The following is a 7,322-nucleotide window of genomic DNA, read 5'->3' as shown; positions in this document are numbered from 1 at the left end:
TGATAACCACAGGTGACCAACGTCTTACCATGATGTACAGATATGACAGGTGCCAGAGGGCTTAGCTTCACCCCTTCCACCTGTCAGACCCACTCAACAGTCCTGAGACCACCAAACATCCTCATCATGCAGAGCTGCCTTACTGTTGTGGTTTGCCCTGGAGTTATCTGTATTTTGGTGCTAATTCTGCTGCCCCAAGGACAGCTCAGGTACCTGACCAGAACCTTCTCCCACTTAATTTGTAAAATAAAGGCAAGAGCATAGGATTGGGCCTGGGAAGAGAAGTTGGAAAGGGGGAGGGGAGGAGTCCTTCGAGGAGAGAGAGGAGAGAGAGGAGTTGGAGGAGGAGAGAGGAGCTGGAGACATGGCATAGAAAAGGCACATGTTATGAGGGATTTCGGAGCTGGGGAATAGGGTAGTGTAATGGTGGATCTGCCCAATCTAGGCGCTCGCTTGTGTTCATATTAATTGAGTTGCGTTTTCTTTGTGCGGGATCATTCGGGTTGGAGAGGTTACTGCAACACCTTACAACCTCCATACCCTGGACCTCTACAATGCAGGACAGGCCACCAACTTCTGCAAACCATGCAAGTGAAATTCTTGCCTGGAAGCCAAAGTGATACCTTTCTCCTTTCTTGCTCTGATGTTGTACTCCCAGATCTGTGTCCCCAGTACCTGAATTATTCACTACCGAAAGCTGGGCATAACTCCAAGAAGGAGGGCCTCTTAGTTCTGCAATCTTAGGAGAATGTAGCTAATCTCAGGAATTTACCCAGTAGAGCTAGATTAAGTGTCTGATCTAGAAAAGCCAATCCCGACTCCAAGCCCTTTGTAATACACTGCAGAGTGAGGTGAAGGGGTCCCACCATACTAGACCAAATGCAAATATGGTGGCTTGAACCTCTGCTGACACCAGCCATCTGCTGAGCCAGACTTCAACTGTGACCTCTGCAGGCTCTGATCTCATTTCTGGGGCAGTGGTCTGGTTTTGCTGTGAAACTGAAAAGGGAAAAAAAGAAACCTACCAGTTTCTGGCCAGCTGTGGGAAACATGCCCTGATTTCCTTTTCTTTAAAAGAAAGTTTGATTTAGAAAATATGCACCAAAACCCTGTGTTCTTATTTAGGTTTGTACTGCTATGAAGAGACACCATGACCAAGACAAGTCTTATAAAGGACAACATTTCATTGGGACTGGCTTACATGTTCAGAGGTTCAGTTCATCTTCATCAAGGCAGGAGCATGGCAGTGTCCAGGCAGGCATGGTGCAGGCAGAGCTGAGAGTTCTACATCTGCATCTGATGGCTGCTACAGAATATTGACTTCCAGCCAGCTAGGGTGAGGGTCTTAAAGCCCTCACCCACAGTGACATGCCTACTCCAACATGGCCACACCTTCTAATAGTCCCATTGGCTGGGCTAACCATATACAAACCAACACAACAGGGCTACTCATTTCTACCTGAACTTGAAAATTAGCATGTGGAGCCATATACTAATGGTGATTACAGAAATGGAGAGCCTCTGAAGAGGCTGAGGTACATATGGTGGTATTTTTGTCACAACTTGTAAGCAATCAGTAAAATGACTGGAAAGCAGGTGATGGGTAGCCGAAGATACCTTTCCCTTCCAGGATGACCCTGCTGGGGTCAAGTAGGTTCGTTCAGATTCCAAGACATCGAGCATCTGGCAAACTCACATCAACCTTATACCATCTTACTTCTGAACATGGAGAGAGCCAGTAAGAGCATGACCAAGAATTCTGTAGTGACCCTTGCTCCTTGAGAGTGCGTTGAGTGGGATGCTATAGAATGGCATGTTTAAGTCATCCACAAAGAAAAGTTAAGTAAAATGATCTTGCATTAGTTTTGGCTTTCTGACATTGTTGTAGAATTTTAGAAACTCCATTGCACCTGGCATTTATTCGGGAGTGATGGCCTCCAAGCTTTGAAATAATCTCTTATAAATAATCAGCAGTTTTCGTCTCAAGTTTATGGGAATGTCCTTCTTGGGAATGTCAGAACCTTAGTGTAGCTGGCTTCTTTGTTCCAAGAATAATGACTCTGAGAATTAATTGTCTATAGAGAAATGCCTAGGCCATAAGCTTTAGCTCATTCCCCAACTAACTCATAACTTATATGACCTAGTCTATATCTTCCACATGGCGTATTAATTACCTCTAACTATCTCACTGTCAACGAGTGGTGCTGAGTACCTGGAAGAGAATGGGGGACAAGAGACGCAAAGAAGGACGCCAAGACAAGAGTCTGATCAAGGCCACAATTTTATTTTTCCCCAAGGTTGAATTTATACCATAACAGGGGAAACAGAAGGAGGGGGGAAGTAAGAAACATTTATGGAGGCCAAGGACACAGTTCTTGTGTTCAGGGAATTGACTGATGTTGGCAGGATGTCAGAAAGGTCACAGGTTTGTCATATCTATTAGTCAGCAGGATGTTGGTTTTTCAGAAAGGCTACAGGTCGTCACATTGGGTATCTTGACACATCACATTATTATTCATTTGACCACAAAATTTGTATTAGTCTTCTGCAGCTGGCTGGGGATTTTCCATGAACCCAGTCAGACTTAATTCTAACCATAATAATAACATCAATAATGGAAGGCTTCAAGGTCATCATTCCCAACATCTCACAATCTCTCTCTCTCTCTCTCTCTCTCTCTCTCTCTCTCTCTCTCTCTCTCTCTCTCTCTCCCTCTCCCTCTCCCTCTCCCTCTCCCTCTCCCTCTCTCTCTCTGTCTCTCTCCCTCTCTCTCTCTGTCTCTCTCTCTCTTTTCCTGGATACCCAACCTTCTAAACCTGCCTCAGCTTACTGGACATCAGCATTTTATTGATGGTGATATTTCTACGTAGTTCACAAGAGATTTTCTCTACATCTCCCCCTAGTCCAATAAATAACTTTGTCTAACTTCAATAAACTAGATATAATAAGAACAATTGTGAAAACTGGGTAAAATCATGTGTGCATGCATTTTATGCATGTGAAATTTATGAAAATTATGTCTATATGCATTTGGCAGCCTTGGAGAAAGTACTCTATTTTCCTATCTTGGTGAATTCAAAGTTCTGTACTTAAATCATGTACTATCATAACTTATTTTTAACGACTTAAAATGTCTTATTAGATCTTAAGACATTTTTCTAAGCCCTAAACAACTTAAGCTTAATTGTGAGACTACAACTATCTAGTCTTCTACCCTGTCAGAGACCGAGAAGGAAAAATACTGAGTAAACAGGAAGTGCAGAGCGTGTAGCTTCTGAAACTACAGAAACGCCAGAGGGTCCTAGCTACATGGACAATCGCCCAAGATACTTCTTAAATGTTTTAACATCAGTCTTCTGGCCCAAAATATCTGACAGACTGCTGGGCACCAATGGAAGGAGAAGCCCTTGGTCCTGCCAAGGTTGGACACCCAGGGTAGGGGATTGTTGGGGGGGGGGTGGAGAGGGAGGGGAACACCCCTCTAGAAGAGGAGGGGGAGGGACTAGGGGGCTTATGTATGAGGAACTGGGAAATGTAAATAAGAAATATCAGTTTTTTAAGTAGCATCTTGTTTAGAGCACAATTAGATCTCTCTACCACTACTTGCCATGCAGGACTGCGTGGAATAGCTGAAATATGTTTTAGATTATAATATGTAAAAAAACACTTCATTTTACTAGAAAAATATGCTGCAACATTGTCAGTCTTCATTTGTACTGGTATTCCCCTAACAGCAAGACTTTCTAACAAACGTGAAAACCAGAGTCAGTCTTTTCAGAGCACAAGGAAGAAGCCCCATAGAATTCTGAACATATATCATCTTACGATGCATCAACAAATGTACATTTTTATTTTCAAATTGTACAAAGTGAAATGTACAATCTACTGTATGACATAGATTGAAAAAGAATCTAGATTCTTGACTCAGCATAAATTTCTTTTAAAATAGGTTGCCATTCTACAATATTGTCACAAGGTGGCACCACAGGCATTGGATTTGATTTCTCTGAAGCCCTTTTGTTCTGAATCAAAGGATTTTCCAATCCCTTTTCTATCACCTCCAATGTAGCATTTGATTTTCAGTCTTTTCCTTATCTAAGTGTGCTTTCTTTTGATTTCTCTTAAAAAGAATATATAAAACTGTAATCATAACTAAAAAGTAATTATTTGTATGTTGACAGTCAAAGGGGTCCAAATGTTCTCTTCTATAGAATTTTTCATTTTTTTAACATAGAAAATACTTTTTCTTTTTCTTTTTTTTTTTTAGTTTATAGAACACATTTATTTCTAAGAGCCATGGTGATTAGGAAGAACAGAACAAAGATATAACAGTCTAATCATGAAGATTTAGTAAAGACCCCACCTCTTAAACCACTATTAACATTGGGTTTGGGATTTTAACAAATGAGTCTAGATCACAAAGCAGTTCAAATATTCAGACTGGTAACTTGGTAGCCATCTGCTTGACACTTTTTATAGAGGTCAATATTCTTTTTTTTTTTTCATCTTTATTAACTTGGGTATTTCCTATTTACACATCCATTGTTATTCCACTTCCCGGTTTCCAGGCCAACATCCCCCTAACCCCTCCACATCCCTTTCTCTATGGGTGTTCCCCTCCCCATCCTCCCTCCATTAGCACCCTCCCCGCAACAATCACATTCACTGGGGGTTCAGTCTTGGCAGGACCATGGGCTTTCCCCTTCCGCTGGGGCGCTTACTAGGCTATTCATTGCTACCTATGAGGTTGGAGCCCAGGATCAGTCCATGTATAGTCTTTGGGTAGTGGCTTAGTCACTGGAAGCTCTGGTTGGCTGGCATTGTTGTTCATATGGGGTCTCGGGCCCCTTCAACCTCTTTCAGTCCTTTCTAAGATTCCTTTAACCAGGGTCCCATTCTCAGTTCAGTGGTTTAATGATGACATTCTCCTATGTATTTGCTGCATTCTGGCTGTCTCTCAGGAGAGATCTACATCCAGTAACCTGTTGGACTGCACTTCTTTGCTTCATATATCTTACCTAGTTTGGTGGCTGTATATGTTTGGGCCACATGTGGGGAAGGCTCTGAATGGGTGTTCATTCTGCCTCTGCTCTAAACTTTGCCTCTCTATTCCCTCCCAAGGGTATTCTTGTTTCCCTTTTAAAGAAGGAATGAAACATTGGCATTTTGGTCATCCTTCTTGAGTTTCATGTCTTCTGTGCATCTAGGGTAATTTGAGCATTTGGGCTAATATCCACCTATCAATGAGTGCATACCTTGTGTGTTTTTCTGTGATTGGGTTACCTCACTCAGGATACTTTCCAGTTCCATCCATTTGACTATGAATTTCATGAGTCATTGATTTTGATAGCTGAGTAATATTCCATTGTGTAGATGTACCACATTTTCTGTATCCATTCCTCTGTTGAAGGGCATCTGGGTCCTTTCCAGCTTCTGGCTATTATAAATAAGGCTGCTATGAACATAGTGGAGCATGTGTCTTTGTTATATGTTGGGGCATCTTTTGGGTATATGCCCAAGAGAGGTATAGCTGGGTCCTCAGGTCGTTCAATGTCCAATTTTCTGAGGAACCTCCAGACTGATTTCCAGAATGGTTGTACCAGTCTGCAATCCCACCAACAATGGAGGAGTGTTCCTCTTTCTCATCCTTGCCAGCATTTGCTGCCACCTGAGTTTTTGATCTTAGCCATTCTCACTGTTGTGAGGTGAATTCTCAAGGTTGTTTTGATTTGCATTTCCCTTATGACTAAAGATGTTGAACATTTCTTTAGGTGTTTCTCAGCCATTCAGCATTCCTCAGCTGTGAATTCTTTCCTTAGCTCTGAACCCCATTTTTAATAGGGTTATTTGTCTCCCTGCAGTCTAACTTCTTGAGTTCTTTGTCTGTTTTGGATATAAGCCCTCTATCTGTTATAGGATTGGTAAAGATCTTTCCCCAATCTGTTGGTTGCTCTTTTGTCCTAACCACAGTGTCCTTTGCCTTACAGAAGCTTTCCAGTTTTATGAGATCCCATTTTGTCAATTCTTGATCTTAGAGCATAAGTCATTGGTGTTTTGTTCAGGAAATTTTCACCAGTGCCCATGTGTTTGAGATTCTTCCCCACTTAATCCTTCTATTAGTTTGAGTGTATCTGGTTTGATGTGGAGGTCCTTGATCTACTTGGACTTAAGCATTGTACAGGGTGATAAGCATGGATCTATCTGCATACTTCTGTTGACCTCCAGTTGAACCAGCACCATTTGCTGAAAATGCTATCTTTTTTTTCCCATTGGTTGTTTTTGGCTCCTTTGTCAAAAATCAAGTGACCATAGGTGTGTGGGTTCATTTCTGGGTCTTCAATTCTATTCCACTGGTCTATCTGTCTGTCTCTGTACCAATACCATGCAGTTTTTATCACTAACATTAAACTAAATGGAGAGAAACTTGAAGCAATCCCACTAAAATCAGGGACTAGACAAGGCTGCCCCCTCTCTCCCTTCTTATTCAATATAGTTCTTGAAGTTCTAGCCAGAGCAATCAGACAACAAAAGGAGATCAAAGTTTTCTGTAAAACTGCTTGAGTTCGAGGTTAGTGATTCCCCCCGGAAGTCCTTTTTTTGAGGATGGTTTTAGCTGTCCTGGGTTTTTTGTTATTCCAGATGAATTTGCAAATTGTTCTGTCTAACTCTCTGAAGAATTGGATTGGCTTTTTGATGGGGATTGCATTGAATCTGTAGAACGCTTTTGGTAAAATGGACATTTTTACTATATTAATCCTGCCAACCAATGAACATGGGTGATCTTTCCATCTTCTGAGATCTTCTTCAATTTCTTTCTTCAGAGGCTTGAAGTTCTTATCATACAGATCTTTCACTTGCTTGGTTAAAGTCACACCGAGGTATTTTATATTATTTGGGACTATTATGAAGGGTGTCGTTTCCCTAATTTCTTTCTTGGCTTGTTCCTCTTTTGTGTAGGCTACTGATTTATTTGAGTTAATTTTATAGCCAGACACATTGCTGAAGTTGTTTATCAGCTTTAGTAGTTCTCTGGTGGAACTTTTGGGATCACTTAAATATACTATCATATCATCTGCAAATAGTGATATTTTGACTTCTTCTTTTCCAATCTGTATCCCTTTGATCTCCTTTTGTTGTCTGATTGCTCTGGCTAGAACTTCAAGAACTATATTGAATGAGAAGGGAGAGAGGGGGCAGCCTTGTCTAGTCCCTGATTTTAGTGGGATTGCTTCAAGTTTCTCTCCATTTAGTTTAATGTTACCTACTGCTTTGCTGTATATGGCTTTTACCATGTTTAGGTATGGCCCTTGAATTCCTATTTG

This window comes from Rattus norvegicus, chromosome 7 (assembly GCF_021556685.1).
Source record: "Rattus norvegicus strain SHRSP/BbbUtx chromosome 7, alternate assembly SHRSP_T2T, whole genome shotgun sequence".
Classification (NCBI taxonomy): Eukaryota; Metazoa; Chordata; class Mammalia; order Rodentia; family Muridae; genus Rattus; species Rattus norvegicus.
The sequence above is the reverse complement of the archived record's forward strand: the minus strand, read 5'-3'. Positions refer to the sequence as shown.